This window comes from Amia ocellicauda, chromosome 3 (genome assembly GCF_036373705.1).
Source record: "Amia ocellicauda isolate fAmiCal2 chromosome 3, fAmiCal2.hap1, whole genome shotgun sequence".
In the NCBI taxonomy this organism is placed as follows: Eukaryota; Metazoa; Chordata; class Actinopteri; order Amiiformes; family Amiidae; genus Amia; species Amia ocellicauda.
Window position 1 is genome coordinate 28,084,882 of NC_089852.1, and position 23,434 is coordinate 28,108,315.

The 23,434-nt window shown below is 42.1% G+C and overlaps 1 protein-coding gene and 1 long non-coding RNA gene across 2 annotated transcripts in view; one reads left to right on the forward strand and one right to left on the reverse strand.

The window, feature by feature from the left end:
- Positions 1-23,434, forward strand: part of skap1 (src kinase associated phosphoprotein 1) — a 139,080-nt gene that overhangs the window by 23,804 nt on the left and 91,842 nt on the right. The gene's annotated exons all lie outside the window — the stretch shown is intronic.
- On the reverse strand, positions 12,432-22,832 carry LOC136747302 (uncharacterized). Its single transcript, XR_010816474.1, has 3 exons — positions 22,801-22,832; positions 21,444-21,568; positions 12,432-12,814 (listed from the first exon to the last, which is right to left on the reverse strand). It is a non-coding gene; the product is annotated as an uncharacterized LOC136747302 (long non-coding RNA).

Sequence of the window (23,434 nt, forward strand, 5' to 3'; positions counted from 1 at the left end):
AACAAATATCAAGAGTGTGATCATTTTGACAGTTTATGATATAAGCACTATGCAGTTTCCTTTATATATTGTGTTGTCAATTTCTTGCTCGGTTAATTTTTTCTCGTTTGAGGAACAGATTTCACTTACAATACATGTTAGATGCAATTAATTCCATTAATTCAGTCCCTCAGAAATAAAACTCAATATGATAAAATTAAGTAAAAATATGTATAGTATCGGAACCCCTTGGCTTATCAAAGTTTAAATGGTTTTGCATCTAATTATGCTAATGGTAGATTTCAATTAATATGTAGTGACCGAACTGCAGATTTGCTGCCTCCGGTGGTGACTTTTGCTCTTGCAGTCACCCCTGAAAATCCCCTCCTTCTGGCATGGGTCTCTGGAGCAACTGCAGCAAAAGCCCAGGTTTCTGTTGGTTCGATATCAATTTTTTTTGCTTTATTGCTTTTGATCGGCAAAGTGAAATACTGATGGCAGAATATGAAGAGTGAGGACAGAACTGAATGCCAAAGAAGGTTTAATGACATTTTCAAAAACGGACTTTCTCCTGCTGCAGGAATACGGGGCTGCATGAGCACTAGGTTAGGGAAGGGCTGTAATCCAAAGAAAAGCAAATGTCATTCATGCCTGTCCATCATATTTAATTCTGTAATTCATTTTGAAATCATAACGACGGCATGCAGACTGCATGTCAGACCAGCGCCATGTAAAATATCAGGATTGCCCACATCCGTGTGTGTGTTTTAAGTGTGTCTGTGTAAGCAAGGGGTTTTGAGATGTGGAAAACCAATATTTTTATTTTAGTGTGTGTATGTTTGACTGTTTTTCTGTGTGTGTCCGCACTTTGGTTGTGGTTTGTTTGGGTTTATATAATACATAAGACTACTGTATTTTCACTCCATTTATTTTTTAACAAACAGATACACTCTTCCTGAATCAGACACCTGTGCGACTCAGCTATGCCTTTCTGCCAACAGCACAGATAAAAAGTGAAGGAGACCTAAAAAAACTAGTTTCAGACAGCCACGAGCTGCAGGTTTCACCCCCTTTCTGGTGCTGCAACTATACGGTTTAAAACCACTCTATGCTGCCGTATGTGTGTCAGTCAGAGATCAGCTAGTGAAAGGCACAATACGCATGAGAGAGAACCCAAAAGCAACAACTTCAAAAACACCCAAAAGAAAAAGAAAACTGGGTCAAGTGTTTCTAGTCAGGGATCCTTCCTCAGACAACTGACTCTCATCACGTCGGGTGGGCCCGCCTTGGTAAGAGCGCAGTCCAGCCTGCGGACTCCTCCGCCTGGATTAATCGGGCGGGATTTTGCAATGGCAGCCCTTCCCGTATCGGCCTCATTATGCACTTGACTCACTCTGCCTCTTAAGAGGTGGTAATCCCCAGGGTGTACGCATGAAAGCACTTCTTTCACTTGTACTAAGACAGCGATAACAGTGTAGCGGGAGGGATTTTTTTTAAATTGAATGTATTCTTTTTTTCTTTTCTGTTTTTTTTTTTTTCCTCTCACCTGGGTCATGGTGGGTTGGCACCTGTGAACTTGAACGTACCATTGCATTTATTTTTGCAACGCGACTCCTCACTCGAATACTTCCTTTGAGCTGGGGTTCTTTGCCAACACGGAGAGATAAGAGAGAAGTTCGAGGGAGAGATCTAGAGAGAGATAGCAGAAGGAGAAGTGTGAGATGAGTGTGGGCGGGGGGGTGGTGTGTGTGTAGGGAGGGGGGATAGTTGTAGTCTGCCATTCCTCAGTCGTTTGGCTATAGTACCTCTCGTAGGACAATTGGCTTCATTATTCACATTGATAACGCTCTCTATCCTGCTAATGGCTCCTGGTTCATTAACGAAACGAATGGGAGGCGGGGTGACATCCTCTGTACCTGGCTGTTATTGTTACTGAGGCTCCCTTCAGTCTGATGCTATCGGACACGCCGCTGACAGACAGTCGCAATGCCAAGGGGGACTGTGTGTGCGTGCGTGCGTCTGTGTGTCTGTGTTGGGGGTGTTTTGTGCATGTGAGGGCGGGGAGTGTGTGCATGTGTGTGTTTGTGGGGGGGGGGGTTTATGTGAATGTGTGTGAGTGGGGAAGTGCTGGTGTCTTGGTGGTAAAACCCTAAAACTACAGCATAATAACATCAGCTGCCTTTTTTCTTTTTGCGGTTTGTTCATTTTTAATTTTCGTTGTATTAATTTGCGCTACGAGTGTGAAGGCCAGTTTGCCAGCCCTGCTGTGACCGCAGCCGTGTGGCTCCAGGCTGGTGCTCGGATGGATAAGGATTATGTTTTTTTTTTTTTTGCATCTTCTTGAAATTCTACACTGTAGCTGTGGGGCAGTCGTTTTTTTTTTTTTTTTCTTTCTTTGTGTTTTTTTTTATGAGAGCTGTGCAGTTCATCCTTGTTTCGTGGGTCCTGGGCCATAAATCAGGTGTGTCAGCGGCTGTCCTGCACCTGTATGAGATGCCTGTGGTCCAGGTGTTGTCCATCCCAGCTGCCCTCGCCCGTCTGCCCCTCCCAGGACCCCTACAGACACTCTGCTGGGGCAGGAACCATACAGCTCAGACCTGCATGGATATATAATCACTTACATTGATGTCAATTATGTCATCAGCATCTGTGCTATTTCAGTTCCTACTAGTACAATGACTTAATACATAAATAAATACATTGCAGTCAATCCAGTTATATGTGCGCAGTTTATGTGCATATGTATTTATATATGTGAATTGCTTTCAGGGTTAATGATCCCCCTGTGTTGTTTAGAGGAAGTACACTGGGGGGGAAAAAAATCACGAAAATAACGAAGGAATAAAACCTCTTTTAGAAGCCGAAGCCCGAGGAAACGAGCAAGCTGCAGGCTTTCTGCTTTTCCCACTCCCGAGCTGTATGTCAGGTTCCTCACTGTCTGTCAATTTGCCGTAGTTTATGATAGAATGGGCACCTTCGGTAAAAAAAAAAAAAAATTATAAACGCGGGGGGAATAGAGGGTTAGAAGAGACACTTTGCTGATGACTCGGCCTTGGTAGACGAACGAGAGAGAGGGAGGGAGGGAGGGAGAGAGAGAGACCGAGTGCTCTTCCTGCTATACACCCCAAGCCAGGAGTGCATGATTGGTTAGCTACACTTGACAGAGCCAGTCAAATCAAAAAGCACGCAGCCCCTTAAAAAGCGGCGTGTGTCGCACACCAAAGGCATCCGGGGGATTCGTGATAAATACTAAAGCGCCCGACTGCTTTGACTGGCACTTTAAGGATTGGCTCTGCCTATGTACATATGTAGTCTATGTATATAAAATGACATGAAAGAAAAGGGAGAACATTGATGCGATTTAGGTTTTTTAACAACAAACTTGCCTTCCTGTTTGTTTACATAGTAATAATATGTTACTGGCTTTGTGGAATGAGGGGTGAAGCAGGTATTAATTCTCTCTTCCCATCTGGTGCCACACTGCTCAGCCTGTCACAGCCGGCGACCCCTCCTGGCCGGTGCGCTGCTCTTTGGGGGTGAGCTCGTGTGTCCCCAGGGGGGCTCCGTCTGGCCTGCGGTTGAACCCAGGTGTCCTGGGGTAGCAGACAGGACACCTAGAAGGGCTGGACGGCCCACGGCTGGTCACTGGGCCCTTCCCCTGCCTATCCCTCCTCATGAAGAAAACGCCCCTTTAATAGCAGCAGAAAGGGGGGGAACTTTTAACTATTGACCCAGATGACACACAAAAGACCGACATTGTGCAGGGCTCTCCAAGTCCATCATCCATGGACTCTTTCTTGTAATCAGCCTCGGACAAAAAAATACACAAAAAACACATGTGGGTCTTTGAAGAACTTGGTTTATATACAAGAGTATTTCCTAATAGCAGGACAAAGACTTGTGGCTGTGTAGGCCTCCACAGTTAGTCATCAGGGCAGTCTGTGCAGTAACGATGAAGGGCAGAACTGTGCTTGTGGTGGTTAAAGTTGATCCATCTGTAGGTAGTTTCAACGGCTTACTAGCAGCCTGGAAATGGGCTCGTGGCAGCTCTTGTTCCCATCAGGCGGATGCAGGACTTGGCATCGACTGCGATGTGCCGGGAGATCTGTTTGTGTTCCAGTATGAATACACACACCTGTATCTGAGACAATACAAATGCTGTGGAACATGTTCCTGGGTTACATGATCCCCCTGTCGTTGCATGTGCAGTTTAAGTGGATAATATTAACATTGCATTAGTGTATGTATTTATTTATTTATATATACACTCACCTAAAGGATTATTAGGAACACCTGTTCAATTTCTCATTAATGCAATTATCTAACCAACCAATCACATGGCAGTTGCTTCAATGCATTTAGGGGTGTGGTCCTGGTCAAGACAATCTCCTGAACTCCAAACTGAATGTCTGAATGGGAAAGAAAGGTGATTTAAGCAATTTTGAGCGTGGCATGGTTGTTGGTGCCAGACGGGCCGGTCTGAGTATTTCACAATCCGCTCAGTTACTGGGATTTTCACACACAACCATTTCTAGGGTTTACAAAGAATGGTGTGGAAAGGGAAAAACATCCAGTATGCGGCAGTCCTGTGGGCGAAAATGCCTTGTTGATGCTAGAGGTCAGAGGACAATGGGCCGACTGATTCAAGCTGATAGAAGAGCAACTTTGACTGAAATAACCACTCGTTACAACCGAGGTATGCAGCAAAGCATTTGTGAAGCCACAACACGTACAACCTTGAGGCGGATGGGCTACAACAGCAGAAGACCCCACCGGGTACCACTCATCTCCACTACAAATATGAAAAAGAGGCTACAATTTGCACAAGCTCACCAAAATTGGACAGTTGAAGACTGGAAAAATGTTGCCTGGTCTGATGAGTCTCAATTTCTGTTGAGACATTCAGATGGTAGAGTCAGAATTTGGCGTCAACAGAATGAGAACATGGATCCATCATGCCTTGTTACCACTGTGCAGGCTGCTGGTGGTGGTGTAATGGTGTGGGGGATCTTTTCTTGGCACACCTTAGGCCCCTTAGTGCCAATTGGGCATCGTTTAAATGCCACGGCCTACCTGAGCATTGTTTCTGACCATGTCCATCCCTTTATGACCACCATGTACCCATCCTCTGATGGCTACTTCCAGCAGGATAATGCACCATGTCACAAAGGTGGAATCATTTCAAATTGGTTTCTTGAACATGACAATGAGTTCACTGTACTAAACTGGCCCCCACAGTCACCAGATCTCAACCCAATAGAGCATCTTTGGGATGTGGTGGAACGGGAGCTTCGTGCCCTGGATGTGCATCCCACAAATCTCCATCAACTGCAAGATGCTATCCTATCAATATGGGCCAACATTTCTAAAGAATGCTTTCAGCACCTTGTTGAATCAATGCCACGTAGAATTAAGGCAGTTCTGAAGGCGAAAGGGGGTCAAACACAGTATTAGTATGGTGTTCCTAATAATCCTTTAGGTGAGTGTATATAAGTGAGGCTGTATTTTAAGTGGGGCTCTGCCATGACACCATGCGATAGGTTGAACAGAAATGCCCTGATAGCGCACAGAAAACTTTGGCAGCAATGGATCGGGAATCAATGACTGCACCCCCTCCTTCACCCCTACATCACAGCTGGCTGAGAAGCCTTTGTCTTGACATCTTCATGATGTCATTCCTGCATGAGTCAGGCCTAGAACCACAACCGGCACTGAAAAACAGGAAGAAAAACGAGAGAGAAAATCTGTGCACTTTTTTTTGTACCTCTGGAGTGCCATTGGGCTTCGGAGCTGATGTGACGTGCATTAAATTACACAAAGGTGGGCAAATGACAGATCCGGTGCCCGCGTTCCCACACACCTGATGAACTCCCTGTGACCCCCCAAGTGTGGGAACCAGTGGATTGATACTCTATGTAATAGCAGGTGTCTGGAAGAGGAGAGGCTGGGTCAGGCAGTTGAATATGTGGCCTAGGACCTCTCAGGCCCCTTCCGATTCGGAGCAAATCATTACTGATGCCCGTCCAGCAGCTCGGCTTTATGGTTGGTGTTGTCGCTGTTATTTGGAGTAACGACAGGAAGACAGACACTTGGATTGCAGCTGCCACTCTTGTGTGTTTCTGAAATCCCATTCAAATGCTTATGTATGTATGTATGTATGCAGTGCTGTAGTGGTGACTGAAGTCGTGAGTATAGTCTAATTTGGGAGGGGGGTTTGTGGACTGGGAAATGGCAGACTGACGACAGAATTCATTATAGGAATTATAGGAGGGTATATACAGATTCTTCGTGGGTATACGAAAAGTGACATGGACGTACACAAAGTTCCCTTCAAATTAAGTGGGCATATGGTGTATGCCTGCATATGCCCTCAACTACACCACTATGTATGTATGCGTCTGTGCGTATGTATATATTATCATCATTATTACTATTTCTCATGCTCCATATACTGCTCGTGATTTGACCCTTCATAGATGATAGTTGTAATCCTGTACCATTACATGGTGGGGGGGGACGTGGTTATTTTCCAAGATCTCGATTACTGTCCTCATTAGGAACCCCGCCAGCCTCTCAGGCAGTGTCGACATGTTTTCGTCTGCACTCAGCACTGATCCCGTAATGGCGCCGGTACCGGCAACTGAAGTAGCCCGTCTGGGCCAGGCGAGGGTCCCCGACAGCACGCACAGCCGCGGCAGGGAGAAGGGAGCTGCTTCCTTGCTGTGGCTGAATTATTTTTCAAGAAACCTGGTAACCGAAAGTGAAAAATGTTTCCAAACAACGCCACCGCGCGATGAACCCAGATATTCCCTTGCCTTCCTTTTTCTTTTCTTTTTTAACGCAAATAAAATTAGAGCTTTGTAAAGGTGAAGGAAAGATGTAGTCATTATGATAATTGCACACAAAAGGGTACATGGAGTTCAGAGTTCATTTTGTGTTCACCACCCTCAGGAAATGACAGATCCCTTCTCTTTAACCCTAACTAAGGGGTGTTTAATTTCAGGGGGAAACAAAAAAAAAAAGAAAAAAGGAAAAAGAATGGGGAAAGAAAAACGTGAAGGCTGCCGGCCTCCCTAATGAAAATGACGACACGACGGGGGGAGAATTTAGTTCAAGGTTCAATTTCAAAGCAAACCAAACAACCCCCCCCTCCACAGACTCACGCATCCACCCACCCCCCTCCACTCGTATCAGAGTGCGAAACAAGGGCTGGGGGGTCAACGGGCCTGTGTCTGGTTCTTTTACAATCCTGAACCTTAAGTGAGAGTTTTAGGGGGTGAAATTTGTACAGAGAAAATAAAAAAATGAGTGTGTGTGTGTGTCACCCCCTGCAAAAAAGGTAATGACCCAAAAGGGTAAGTGTGGTTCAGGGTTCATATTTCGTTCACCGGATGAGGATTCTTTTATCAATTCCTGTGAAGTTCACACTACAACAAGGAATTCCAGATCCGCGTTGTGTGAAATGTACAGAGGGCACAAAAGAAGAACCCCAACCCCCACACACACACACACACACAAAAAACAACCCGACACCTCGCTGTGCGCACTGCAGAAATCGGCACCGGCCATCGTTTTATCTTAAAGCTATCCTCGTGTTTTGTCGGCCCAAACGGTCAAGGGTGCAGAGAACCGCAGAATCGGAGACGGGCGGTGGCGGCGTTAGGAGAGCAGGAGCGACAAGAAACCGCCGACAAAAAGAATTATAGATGACGGAAAGAAGGAAATAGCGGAAGAGAGAGATTAAATGAGCAGTAAATTAGTGTTGGCAAATGCAAACACACTGGGATTGTGCACGAGGAAGAGTGAAGTGTGGCCAGAGTTTGGGTTTAGGGCTTGGAAAGAGGCAGCCTCTTCATCTACCTATGCATCTATTTATCAGTATATCTATCTTTTCCATCAAGATATACATATATGTATATTTACATGTATGTGTGTATGTTTGTGCATATACTTATGATTACACATTTATAAGATAGAATTCAGCATGTAAATCGCGCCTGTCAAAAGAGGAATTTGCAAAAGAGGAATACGGCTCATATCTCAGTGCTCATAACATTGTCCTTTCCTGCTAGATGGCTGTGGGTCACATCTTGGCCGCCGTGATGCATTCTTCCCATCCACCCTTTTGCAAACATTTTTCTCTTGAGAGGGAGAGAGAGAGAGAGATGGAGAAACAAGGGGGGGGAGAAGAAAAGAAATAGTTGGCGTAGTTGTCCGTGAAGAATAGTAACAGCTGATCTGTAAAGATAATGACTAGCATGAGGGTAAGTATAGTTCAAGGGTTCAATTCCTGTGCACCTAGCGATAGCCTCCGTCACTTATCACATATTTAACTTGGAAATTGACTGTCTCTATCTCGCTGTGCTCTAACCTGCGTGCTTGCGAGCGGGCCGCCGAATGCTTGTGTTTTTTAATTTAATGGTGTGGCTTGTTGTCTCCAGTGAGGTGGGTGACACCAGATTTGTAATAGTTGACAGGAACAGATGGACCCTCCATTGTACAGCTCCGTCTGTATGTTAATGTGAACTGAGATTCACCCAGGCTGTGCGAGTGACCTGACCGTGCACAGTTTTGCTGTGCCTCGTCTGGACGACAACAGATACCCCCCCTCCACACGCACACACACACACACACACACATGCACACGCCCCTCTACCCTTGCACTTACCGAACCCCCCCCCCCACTTTAAAGAAAAAGAAGTTTGGTTGAGGGTTACGAAGGGAAAGAGGAGGGGGGTGGCAGGAGGGGTGCAGGGGTTAAAGTGCCACTGCTATCTGAGTTTCAGTGGCAGGTCAAGTTTGCGATCTGTCTTTAAGGAGGTAAGGGAAGTGTGTTTGTTTTGCGAGGGCGGACTCCTCGGCTGAGCGGGAGCCTGTTGTTTCCCAGGGCCGTGGCGGGGTGAGCGCCCGGCTGCCCCAGCTCTCCAGGCGCTGCTCTCGCTGGCAGATCCCCGCCGGTCGGCTCTGCTCGGCTCCGTGTCACCCACCCTCCAGTGGCGACGCTGAGGTAGCGCCCGAGAGGCCATTTTCAGTGGTGAAATCAGATCTTCAGGACCAAGACCAGTTACAGTTGTCTTGTTTTCCATGCATTTCAATTCATTCTATGAGTGTATTAATATACATATAGATGTGTGGTTTACCCATATATTTTCTCCCTTTGTTTGATTTTATTTCCTTTCTGCTGTCAGTTTTTACATTTAAGCTGTTATACCTGACTTATGTGTTGGGCACCTTAGATTTAAGATTATATATAACAGAATCCCTAATTTAACCTTAATAATAATGAATTAATATTTTAATATTGCCATTAAAAGTTTAATAAGTTTCCCTTTCATTCGAAGTGTTTCCAAATGTCCTCTGTATGAATAACACACAATGTAAAGAAACTAAAGCCGTCTTGTTTGACTGCTATCAATTAGCTCCTGCTCTGTGAGGCCTAATGTCCCAGTATAATGGGGTGGAGACGAACAAGCTTTTACTGTGTTTAGTTTAATAAAATAAAATGCAAATAACCTGCAATAAAAATCTTCTAATCGTTCCCAGAGATTAAGGGTTTGCTGTCAGGGATCACTGCCGTGGCGGTGTGTTACACAGGGTCGCCCGAAAAACAACGAGGAAGGTAAAGGGAGAAGGCAGACCATTACAGAGTCTCTCATCACTGCCGATCAGTTTGAGCTCCCAGCGCCCTGCCACCGGCCCTGCTCAGCTCTCGAACCGAACTGCGCTCCGACGGGCAGCCATTCGTACTCATGAAAAATCTACTTTTATAACTCGAGCGACGCCTAGCAGTTGTTTTCAGTCGAGTCTTCTCACGTTACGCATTGCAAAATTGTTAGCAGTAATCATAATAATCCTAAACACAAATATTTAATTGTGGCATCAGTACATCTCTCCCTCTCCATCTCTTTCTATATATATGTATATATATTTAGATATTCATTTTTTTACTTTCATAATGTTCCTAAAAGTAGCAGTAAAAATATAGAATGTGTATTTTATCTTGAGCAATATCCTTAATATTTTACCATCATTAATAAAATAACACACATTTCATATATATTCTATATATATATATAATATATTAGCTGAACTGCTAATTTATATTATTAGTAGTAGTGTTAGTATTATTATTATTTAACAATTAAATTACTGCTTGAAATTTGATTTGAAAATTCAAGGCATTTTCCTTTTTGTAATTAAAAAATAAATAATGAAAAAATATATTCACTTCATCATTGCAGGGGTATCCTGATAATTGTTTTGTAGTTATTTTAATTAATTTAATATTATTAAATAGTCAGATTTATATCTTTTCCTGATTGGAAATGATCTGGCTTTGGTGGCTGTATTGATCTGTCCGTGGTCGTGTATCTGCTATGAGATGTTTTCAATCTCGACGGGACTGAAAACCCAGCGAGAAAAGTATCTTCACATGCACATGGGCCCAGTCTTTATCTGCACAGACTTTGATTTGTGTACTGAAACAAAGGCCTATGCAGAGAGACCATTGAAACACTATCACACATCAATTAAGATCTTTGAGCCTCGCTAGACCCTTTCAATTTCCTGTCCACCACAAGAGACTGTTATTGAACGCTAAGGAAAATTTAAATATTGCCAGAAAATTGATTGCTTAATTAATTAGCCATTTTCTGTGCTTTCTTTGCTCTGTGTTGAACGGGGTTTTGAAACTGAAATGGTTGATTTTCAGTTTAAAAACAAATGTACAAAACTAAACTGTATTTTTATCTTTGAAATTATTACGATTTTAATTGTATTATTATTATTATTATTATTAATACATTATTATTATGTATATCAATGTTTCAGGCTTTTCCCCTTAACTTCTGTTTTATATTGAAGATAGTAAATATATTAAGTACATTTACATTTATCTGCTTTCAGTAAAAAAAAATTACATCATACACAGTTTCTTTGAATTATATCTAATTTATTTTGCACAATTCTGTTAGGATATCATATTATATAATTTCTAATATATAATATTGTAACAAGTCTTACTTGTGTTCAAAAATATTTTGAAACAGAACTGAAATTCTGCCTGTGTCCTACTTAAGGCTCCTGACTAATATATCTTATGCGTTGCGGTCGAGTCTTGTTATAAATAATGATAATATCACTAGTAATAATAATTACACTATATGAAGATATATTTCCAATAAGAGTTATTCCAATTTACTAAAGAATTTGCACTGATTTCCACTGAAATAATTGAATATAGTTAAATGGGAGGGTAATGGGTGTGATTATTTTTAAATGAGTGTGTGTTTTTCTAAAAAGGAGTACATTCAAGTTTAAGCCACAAAGAGAAAGCTCGTAATTCAGTGACGCGTCATTACAGCGTGCAATGGCACCTAACATGATCACACTTGTTTACTAATAACACAATTAAATGCATTGGAAGGTGAGATCTGGTAATAGCAGTGAAATTGCGTGAATGGTGCTCTGCTACAATAACAGGTGTCTCCTGAGTGGGAAGCACACTCGGGCCTTGATTGCTGAGCAGTACGTCGGTCTGTAATTGTTGGTGTGCTGGTGATTTGGTGATGCACAGGGGTCACAGACTGGTAGGAATGCTTAGCCTGTGATTTTTGCCAATCGGTATAGAGACACCGATATATTTTAATGCAAAATATGATATCCTGTTTAAATGCATCAGCTTTTAAGATGAACCAGAACAATCACACTCTCACACACACTCTCCATACACACACACACTCTCACTCTCACTCATACACACACTCACACAGCATCAAAATAAAATAAGAAAGGAGAGTTCGGTAGCTAAGGCCAATATGTGTTCATGGGACCCTGACTGACCCCAGTGCTTCTACAGAGGATATTGTTGCACGGGGAAAGTAAGTCAATCTGCGTCAGCTGGAGCTAACAAAATTTGCCTCAAATCTCATCATAGACTTTTGAAGTGAATTGAAATAAATGGCTGTCAGGGCGCTGTGAGTAGACATACTGGTTTTCCGAGCTCTGGCCGGCGAACTTTTGACCTGTAGCTTTTGCCCGGTCATGCGGTGACCTGTCTGAACCCTGGCTGGTATGACCGTGTCTGGATTATTGACCTTGCTTCCATGGTGATCATCGGGTTCAATCGGGGAGCTTTCTCTGTGGGCCGGAGAGCGACTGCGGGCCCAGCGCACAGACACCCCTCGGCCCGAGTGGGGATGAGCAGCAGCACGCACGTCTGTTCAGATGAAGTTACGGTCTCTGCTGCTCTGATTAAAGTAAAATAAACTACATCATCTGCCCTCCTGTTCTTAATAGGCCAAATCAGTTACACCGAGGGAAAAGTGTTTATTTTTATTTCACAGAATACTTGGTGATTTTGCATTAAAATAAGAGGAAAATAATGAAAGAAAGGGAGGCAAAATAAAATAAACTCTTCTATTAATTAAAAAACAAAGTGCCAAAAATGTGTGTAGTATTGTAATTTTATTATACTTATTTGTATAATTTATATATATGTGTATGTGTGGGAATAAATATGTATTAATTTTCATAGTCATATATTTTCTACTCGTGAGCGACTGTGCTTATCCTAAAGTAGCTGTTATTGCTGTTTAGTCCTGGTAATATTTTACTCGTCATCTTCAGCACAGACAGATCGTTAGCCTGTTTATACAGCACCCAGATTAAGTGTCATAACCTTCAACTCCATCCTCTTCAAGTCTCTTCAGTGGCCTCTAAGGGGGCTGAAATTAAAGCGGGGATTTCCGAACTCTCCCCCTCCTTCAGTCATGGTTTTCAGGAGTGCGGCCCGGTCCCGTCACGTCGTGCTCTTAAACACCGATGCGCACGTACCCTGGAGACGGAAAATACATTTGCTTAACATTTATGAATTGCAGATTTCCCCAAATGAATTGTAAAACCACGTGTACCTTCACTAAAACTGAACTAATGGGATTCCTCCTGGCTGGAAATAATTATCATTGTTTTCTGGTTGGGAAGGGATTCATTCTCCGCGGTGACCGCCCAGCCCCGTCCCGCTGTTGGGCCCCTTGGCTCTCGTTCTGTTCAGACCCGGCATCCTGGCGACCCAGCGCAGTGCCGAGGGGACACCCGGCCCGAGATGGGATTTTGCATTTAACATTAACAGAGCAGAGACACATTTTACATGAAATTTTAAATACTTTTTTCTTAATGTTTTGTGCATATTTATATAAATATGTAGTGAATCACACATTGAATCATTTCAAATTATCTGATTGTTTTATTCACCAATTTATATTTTGTAATTTTCACTCAATTATGAAGATTGAATTATAATTTTAGATTGTTTTAATTTTGTTCTAACCGTAATTGCTACATTTTATTTATTCAATAATTACATTTTTAAATAAGTCTGTCTATATTATTACTATTATTATTATTATTATTATTATTATTATTATTATTATTATTTCAAGCTATAAAATTGTAATAATTTGTGTTACTTCTTTAATGGCTCTGTCATGTGTTCCTGTTGCTGCTCTAACACAGTTTTTTTTTCTTTTCTCTGTGATAAATTCCTCACCCATTATAAACACAGAAAGCCAGTATAAATATTGGCAGCCCCAATTGTGTAATTTCACTCTTGGGGGCATTTATTTCCATCCCATTCTTGATGGAATAGCCTTTTCCCTTTGCGGGGAGGGTGTCGGCCCCAGCAGACGGTTGAAACTGCAGAGGGGATGTAGCAGCAGAGCAGAAGAGGGAGATGAACTGGGATTTGATTGAGGAAATCCGCTGGTTCTCCATTTAATTTGTTACAAATGGAGTAGTTGGACTTTTTTTTTTCTGGACACGGTCCGAAATGCCAGAGCCCATTCACTCTTATGAGAGGGCCCCTGTGTGAGTGATTGTGTGGGTTAATAACGTTGTGCATTATGTCGTGTTAAAACATATGCGTGACAATAGGGTCAGTGTTAGCAATGCATTTTGTGTTTAAGGTGATGCATTCGTTTCCAAAATAAACGTGCAGCGTTACACTAAATGCGATTTTTCAACAATGATGCTTTTATCACACACACAGGGACACACAAACACACATACAGAAACACACACTCACATGGACACACACACATACCCATACGCAAATAAACTGCTTCTCATTGCCTATTCAACTGCGTGATGTGAGGTTGTCTTTGATTTTTTATTACTGCCTTTTTCAGCTGAATGAAATAGGTTCCTAATGAGCTTCATTGCTCTGCAGAGAACTGCCCAGTTTGTGTTACATTAAAAACAACGCTGAGTGTTATCCTGGAGACACCAAGTGCTCTTTCTATCATGCATGTTTTACTGTGCATTGTTGGCTACCATATTTAGATTGTAAGTATTATTTTATTGCTCCTTAAAGAAAAAAAAAGAAAAGAAAAAAATAAGAGATTTTATTGTCTTCTGTGGATAATTGGCTGGGGTGCATGGCATTAAGAAGCAAACTCCCTTTCAAAAAAATAAAATAAAATCATCTTCCTGACATTAACCGAATCTGTATGGTATATGTAGTACGCTGCATCCCTGCTGAGGTTAAATGCATTTTAAAGTGATTGTGCTTTAAATATCTGACGAGAATTGTGTTTGGCTTGTGCTGGCGGTGACAAATAACTCTGTTTTCTGCAATACCTGCATGCACGGGGCCGACACTAGATTGATGGCCAAGTCTATAATTAGGGTAATAAATTAAAATATTATGGAATTACTTAGTGAAGTTTTATTACAATTCTGATTCCCGTTATTGTGGCGGTGATAAAAAAATATGGATCTAAAACACACAGACACTTTGGAAATTTACAAGCAAATCATTTTCACACCACATTCAAATTTTGAAGAGGAAGTAGGAATTAATACATAATTTTTTTTTTTTTTACGTGTTTTGCTATTTCTGCCATTGTGAAGATAATTTTGCTCACCTCTGAATTGAATACAGAAGTTAGAACCTGGTTTGCCATCTTAATACTGTATATTGTATATCTATTATATCTAAGAAAAACCCAGCACCGTACAATACACACACCTCCCTCTGTGTTTTAAAATCCAAAATGAGATGAAGATGATGAAGAAGAAGAATAAAGGGGGGAAAAAACAACATTTGGCTGTTAATGTAATTAGATTTACAAATCAATTTATTTTAAATTAGTTTATCAGGAGGAAGTGCGAATGACTAACAGCTCATATTTTATAAGTGCCTTGTAGGGGCAACCAAGCCAGGCATTCAGAACCAAATATGTGAAAATTAATTATGAAATACATCATCGTAAAGTGAAAAGCCGTTGCCACGATAGTTGGCAAGCACCAGGTTTCTGAGAATTTAATCCTTAAAGAAACGTTTTCCCTGAGTGGAAAGTGTATGTCTGCAGAATGGTAAAGTCACAGTCAAAAGGTTACCATTGTGCGTTTTTCTTTTTTTCCTGTGCAGGGTATAAAATAAGTAACCCTTAAGGATTTATATTTTCATTATGTTGCAGTTTGTGTGTTTCAAGAGAGATTTTTTTTATTAATGTTTTCATTAAATGAATAATTGTAATAATTGTATATAGTGTTTGGAATGATGAGAACTATATGATGTTGTCTCTGTGTCCACTTTCCATTCAGGACCTCTGATAGGTACTGAAGAGGTCAGTAAAACAGGAAGTGATAACATGCTCTATAACATCGCCGGTATGTGCGAGACAGTTTTTGAGTAGCATACAAATATATACTTATGTATTTCACACAACATGTGTTGTATGAAATAATATCAGATGGTCTCTAGCATATTTTATTTAAACACATGCTTCTACTTCAGGAAAAAAAGGAAAAATAAATGTGTAGGAATATGTCTCTTCACACTGATAGTAAATTCATCTGAAAATAACTTTCCTCCACGGTAGTTGAATTCCTTATCCTTAATTGACACCGTATAAAATCTAGTGAAAGTGTCATAATAAAACAGTGAGTGTCTCTGACGGATATCTGCTGCTGACTGTATCGGAAGTTTTAGTTCTGTGGTTACCTTCCACAATTCTAGAAGACCACCTTGGAATTGGAATTTTTTTAAATCAGCTCGAACCCTGGGTTGCTGATAGTTAAGCTGGCATTCTCAAAGCAAGGGAACAAGCATGTTTTTAGATCGCTGCACTCCTCACCCCTCTGAATTCGATATCTCGCACACAATCCTCATTTTTGGATTCGGGTGCAACACTGAGCCACTATGATTTAAAAACATTTTAGATCTACACTCTTAAAACAATTTCAGTTTCTCACCTTTTTTAACATTAATACTGTTAATTAAGTATTTATTTAATATTTATTTTATTTATTAATCAATCTATTTATATTATATTTTTAGTCTTGGTTCTCTTACCAAACCTCTCGGAAAAGAAAACGGTGAGATTAATTTTCTGTGGCGTATTCGTGCGTAGATTTAATAAGCATCCCTAGGTATGATCCATCTGCATGGTATGCAGAGCATGGTAAATTACTTCTGCTGTGATGATGCCCCCCCCAACCACCACCACCCCCTCCCCACCCCCAACCCCCCCATCTCTCCTCTCCCCTCCCTCCATCTCCCATCCCTTAATGAATTGAAAAAGACCTCTTATTAGAGTTGGAACAGGCGCTGCTCTGGTTCCACCACTCAGGTTCAAAAGTTCACAGTATTCCCTGAAGGCTGCTGCCGCTGCCGTTGCTGACATTTTTAAAAAATCTTTGTCTTTCTCTCTTCTTCTTTCTTGTTCTCTCTCTCAGTCTCACTCTCTCTCTCGCTCTCTCTCTCTCTCTCTCGGTCTCTCTCTTTTCCCCCTCTTTCTGTTTCTCTTTCCCTCGCTCTCTCTCTCTCTCTCTTTCCCTATTTGTCTCAAGCTGTCTCTAAACCGTCTTTCTCGTCCTGTCTCTGTATCACTCACTCACTCACTCACTCTTCCCTTGCTTGGTAAGACACAGATGCCCGAAAGGGTGGATTGGATGTCTTTAACTGAGGGACATCCGTCATATCCCCCCCCCCCTTCTTCCCCCAATACAAGTCATCCAAACTTACCCACTCTCTCTCCCTGGCTCTGTTTGACTGATTTAAGATTGAAAAAGCTGCCTGCAGACCCAGATTTATAATCTCTGCAACTCGGCAACAGCAGTTTCAGCCATTGGGCAGAGTAGCTTAGAATTTCGTTTCTAGTTTATTAATTTATTAATTTGTTCTTTCATTTGTCATTATTTACAATTGTACCCCCCCTTCTCCCCCAAATGATATCTAACCTCTCCAAGAAAGCCCCCTCCACCTCTCCATACCTAAACACCTCCAGAATAAAATCTCCATCTGCATTCATTTTAAGGTGTCATTCTGGGTTCTGTTTCAGTGTCATATTAATTTATTTCTCGGTGTCAGGCACAGTCACACCGATGCCCTGCACTGTGCCGCCCTTTTACCCTGGTGCCTGGCCTCCTCTCACCGTGTTTGTGCTCGGTGGCTGTCTGTCCCTGCAGTCTCGTTGTGCTGCAGCGCGGGGGGTGTCAGTCCACTTGTGTGGAACGGACCCGACCTGTGTCTTTCTGGCGTTTCTGTTAATTTCTATTTTTCCGGCAGATTAGCGCCGTGTTCTGCGGCTGATGGATCCCCGTCCATCGCTCACGCGTTCGTCTAAAGGACGGCGCAAACAAGGGCACTAATAAAATGAATAATGGGGCATAAAATACATTTTCCAAAAGCATCGCAGCGACTGCACAGAGCGATGGCACTGCAGCCGAGGGTCTGTGGACTTCGACGGTGGATGGGAGCAAAGTGTTTCAGCGTGGTTCTGTCTGACGGCGATGTCAACCCCTCACCCAGATAACTGTCATGGCCGTCAGCCTAAATCTGATGAAATGCGAAGGTTTCAGGGTTCATGGGAGGGATTTGCAAAGTCTCTTTTTTTGGGGGGGGTTGTGTTTGTGATAAACAAATCAACTAATAAAGACATAAACCAAAGGAACCAGTGAAAATGGGTACATAGCGATTTTCAGTGCTGAAGACGGGTCATAAAAGCAATGCTACCTGTGCCACACCTGTGGGCTGTGTGTTTTGTGTAGAAGCCACCAATGACTGGTGATATGATTTGTAATGACCTGAAACAGAGCGAGGTCCGGGAGGAAAGCATTGACAATTGTCATTTGTACGGCAAACTCCCCTCCACCCAAAAATAAATCAAATACAATTTAAATATATAGTATTTAGGGTTTTTAGGATTTGCAAATGACAAGCACTTTCAGTCAGAAAGGGTCTGCAGTGCTTGAGCCTGGTCTTCTGCAACTTTATGGCCGGCTGATGACTCTGCCGAAGCCAGGAGCTCAGCCCTCGCAATGCTCACCTAAAAATGTAATTACCGCCATGTTAAACTGCAGTTAAAGTATTGCCGAGTTCATTTAACCCACAATTTAAGCTACACACTGTAGCTATTTGTCCCAGTTATCGCAGCTAAACGGTGGGTTTTCCGTCTTCTTTATGGGCTTGTTTTAGCTGTGCGAGGCTCTTCGGGTTGGTGTACCTATGGTACATCTCCTGCTTTTGTCTGGAGCGATGCAGCTGTGAGTGCCTCAGTGTTGCTCAGCGCGGCCATGCCTGGCTTCAGTGTGGCTTTTGGACCTCTTCCAAATGGAGGAATTACAGTTTAGTAAATGGGTTATTATTTATCCATTGTTGATGTTAAGCAGTTATGTACTTGTGAAATCGGGGAAGAGTATCTGAGGCGTTTTTTCAGAAACTGCAAGAAATGGTGGTGGTGGTGGGGTTGTCAAGTCTTACAGGGGAGAAGGAAAGTTGTTTAATTTTTTGTTTTAAATCATTAAGGAAGAAGCGTCAGGTGAGAGAAGGGTTTGGATGTGTTTTTCTTCCCTAGGATATGCTTTATTAACCCCCTGCTCTAACTCAGTTTCTCTGTCGAACCTCCTTGGACATTAAGTTATGTTTGTGTTTCATAATGAGCTGCAGCACAAAGTCTAATCATTACAACCTGCAAATCTATACAGGGTGATTTTGCCAGCAGTAGTTTTAAGACGCAAAATGTTTTTGCGAATGGCGCAGCACAGGAATTCTGTCTTTTTACATTTTCTGCAGTGCAATGTCTTCCATGGTGTATCCATTGTGCCATACCACAGGGCTGCATGCTGTCCTCTTTTTGAATAGCCAGCGGTACAAATCAAATTTTTTTGGACAATGCCTGCAAAGTCAGCTAGAAAACCTTATAGATTAATGTATGTATATATATATTCACATGCATAAAAATGTATGTGTTTTACATTTCTTGCTTTTGAGCTTTAAATAATCCGGCTGTTTTTTGGTTGAGTTTCTTTGCAGTTTTGTGTTCAGATCATCTTGCACACAGGGTTTGTTGATAAAAGTGTTGTTGTTGCCTCCATTTGTTCCCAAATTATGCACTTTTTTCCCACTGTGTTCTATTACTTAGTTTTTTTATTTTATTGGTTGCTCTCTGTGTTTGTAGTTGGAGAGCACTATGCAGACATGCTATGCAGTCCCTTGTATGTTTTATGAAGGAATTGTGTTTTTGAATGCCAGCTACTTTGGTTAAGGGAAAGTGTTGTGTTAAAGAAGAATATTCATAATAATGATGATGATAAATACTTTCTTAGTTTTTAAATGATCTTGAAGAATGTGTTACTGTCCCAGATCTGAAATCCCAGCCTGAATAATAAGGTTTGTAAATTCATTACCGGCCTTGGAAACGCACAAACTCTTACATCTCTGTTCCATGAGACCCAGAGACCTGAAGGAAACGCAACATGGCCAATCTCCATTTGTCACGGGGAACGGGGCAGAGAAAAAACAGATCTGCCTGTTTCTTCCCTTCTGTACTGTACTGTTTATAAGCTTGGTTTGCAGTGCCGTTTCTGTGCAGAGAAAGGAAAAAGAAAAAGAGAAAAACCTTCACTATCTGTTCATTTCAGTGGGGCTGAGGAACAGAGAGAGAATCGAGAAGAAAAGAAAAGGCACGGCCCGAATCTCCATCTGTAACAAAGAGCGGGATAAAAAATTAAAGCCCAGTGGCTCTAATCTGGCTTGTAGCTGTCTGTGTCTCAGACTAATAGCGAAACTATCAGAGGCGCCGGGTTCAACCAGAGGTTAGCATTCCCAGGTACCTCCTGTACTCACTCCCCCTTCCTCTCGCTTGCAAATGAGAATTTGATTTTTCTCTCCGTGAGACTCTATTTCTGGTGATTAATGAAATTTCAATGCTAGGCCCAGGTGCCCCTGAAGCTTTGTTAAGAAAATAAATGGTGATTCTATAGGCATGACAGTCTGTGCGCAGACAGTGAAAAAGGTGGATACATCTCGGCACTGCAAAAAGGGACTGTAACCACATTGATTTTTTTTTCTTCTCTTTTTTAAGTTTGTGTGGGGGGGGGCTTGCAATTGGATTTTTCTTAATTATAAATGATTGATCTCCAAATATTGTTCGTTTTTTCCCTTTTCTTTTTTCCTCGTTCACTGTCGTTAAAGAAACAGCACAGCCACGTTCTGTTCTCTCTCTCTCGTTTCCTTTCCTCTGTGGTTATGAAAATGTGGGATTACAAATGCGTACTTCGTCAGGCCGGCGCGGCCATAAATACCTGTACGGAGAAACGTGTCACATAATTACACTCCCCCGACAGGCTGTTGAACCTTTCCTTCCTGTTGTTACACAGGGCCATATTATTTATAAAGTAAAATACTTCACTCCCCGAAAACGACAAGAAACATGTTGGATTTTTTCCCCCCGCCTAATCGTGTCTTTATGTAGGATTGTTAATGTTTATTTATATGACTTAAATCACTTCCTAAAGTAACGCACACTTTTCTGTGAGAGGAGGTTGTTTTATGTCGAGCCCAGCGCAGGGCCGAGTGTCGGCACAGCTTGTCTTTTTAAAAGAGAATGATTTGCTTTCATTTTCCTGCAGGCACATTAATTTGCGACTTATGAATTGTGGTTGTAGTTGCAAGCGTAACACAAGAGGTGCATTCTGGTGGGACTTGATGAAGGGAGCCCTTATTGTTCGAGAGTGTGTGTGCGTGGTGTGGAAGTGCGAGTCTTATGACTAATTGTTTGAGAGAGGGGCAAAGCGCTCGGATTAAGTTTCCTAATATGTAAATGTTTAATAAACATTTGATGACAGCGTTTGACCTTTGCATTCGGACGGAGACGATAACTCTCGGCGTTTGGAAGGATTCTTGGACGGCCGGCCCTCGCAGCAGAATCGCTTCGTTGTTTCAATTTCCCACTTATGCTGGTTATGGCATTTCGAAATGGACTAGCACGAATTCATTATGTGCCTGGTATTTATGTAACACAGGCATTAAGTACCTACGCAGAAGCTGCTTTACGATCACAGTTTGTATTTTAACAGTGGACAGAAATGTCTGTGGTGGGCTCTGTCTAGGGGGCATTTCTCCCCTGCGCTCTCTGCACTTAAAAGACACAAATGGCGTATTGATTGTAGTTTTTACTTACATGTGAATTAGTACTTCCTCTGCATTACTGTGTCCTTCAGCGGGAGTTGAGTGGCCAAAATAATTAGCAGGCGGCTGTTGCTTCTTCTTGAGATTGTGTTTTCTCCCTCAATGCTGACCTGCCGTCTTAAGTGTGCAAAGGTTTAATGTTTAACTGCTCAAACTGGGCCTGACTACCCTGCTTTGCGACTCTGACTGGTTGTCTGGCCTGTTTACATTGTTTCCACTGTTCTTGTGGATCTCTTCCTTTTCTTTTTATCCTTTACCCAGCAATCATCAAAACCTCATAATTCTGCTTTTATTTTATTTTTACTGCATGCCACCGGTTTCCACGTACACATCTTCTCTCTGGAAAGAGTTTCCCGGAAATAATTTGCAGCTCAATATCAGTTGGGGAAATTCATCCCAACAACTATTTCCAGACCTCCTGCTTTTTTCTGATTGTAATCAGTCAAAGTTATTTAAAAAAAAAACACAGGACGTTCAGAGAAAATTAAAATAATTAGTATTCTCTTCCTGGCACCAGGGTTCTGTGTGGCACACATGGATGAATTACAGTGGCATCTTTACTGTCAACCTCAACTTCAGGCCACAGCACAATCACACACACACACACTCGCATACACAACACACACAAGCAGACGTATGCAGATACAAAGCCAGGCTTCCATAAGGTTTGTGAGACATCGGGGATTCCTCTTTATTGCTGTAATTAGTCTTTTATAGAGCAATTACTGGAGGAAGAGATGCCACATGCATACTGCAGACTCTGTGGTGCGGGGTTTGTTCACAGCGAGAACAGCTCTTCAGCTGCCTCTTACAGAATTAAATGAATCCACAGAAAAACAGCGTTGGAGCCAGGCAGAGTTGCAGGGTTGTCCTTGATGGTTTTTAAGTAGTTGTGTTGTTAGTGTCAACAGTTTTAGGGCCCAACTGAGACCCCTACAACTCGGCAGAAAAATGCAGCCTTGCTAAATCCAAATTCCGAGCCAGCTGTACGCCGTAGGAGACGCGTCGTATAATATGAGTTTCCACTTCCTCCCAGATTGCCGACCCCACACAGGCCCCCCCACCCCACCTCAACAGAGCAAGCAAACAAACAAACAAACAAACAAAAAGCAGCATTTAAGGGGGACAAAAAAGGTGAAGAGAAACATGTTTCCCTTTTCACAAAATAAATAAAGCCTTACTTAAATTAATTTGTTGAACAAATTCCCTAGTCATCTTTTAGAGCTCTCTGCCTCTCACATGCTGATGGGAATGTAAGTACTTGGTCTTAAGACATTCTTGGGACTGTTTAGAAACATGCAGAGCCTATCTGTGAGAAAAAAAATGAAATAGAAAAATCATCTGCTTACCCTAATGTGTTTTGTTCATCATAAACAGTCTTCTCAGTAATATTTATCCCCATGTGGGTTCATGTTCGGGGCTCCAGCTCGTGTGAGAAGAAATTCACTGTAGGTGTAATTCATTATTATTATTTTTTATTTTTTATTTTTACATTACTGCCCGTGGTCGCTGACTTTTTTTTTAGTTGCCTCAGTGGATCATTTCCTGAGAGTCAAGAAATGGAGCAAAAGCAAAACACTGACTACATTCCCATTTTATTTTATTGTTCTTGTTTGTTTGTTTGTTTGTTTGATTTTGCATATTTATAAATGATTTAAATATATTAGTGTGTGTGTTTGTGTTTGTGTGCTTTCCTTCACTAATTATTTTTTTATGGGGACGAAGGTGTTTATCACAGTTTAACCCCATAGGGTCTAAGAAGGCTTTGACCTGCGACCTGTTCACAGTGTACACAGCGTCTATTTCATGTTTCCTGTGTAAGAACAGATATAGAGTTTTAGCCTGTCTTAAGGATGTACCCACGAGAGGTGGGAGGGGTGGAGGAGGTGGGGGGAAGGGCTGCTGGCGGAGGGGGGGGCAGGGGGATATCAGGTTGCCGTGCAGTGTGCCAGCCTGCTTTTGACTGTTGGAGGAGGTGGAGGG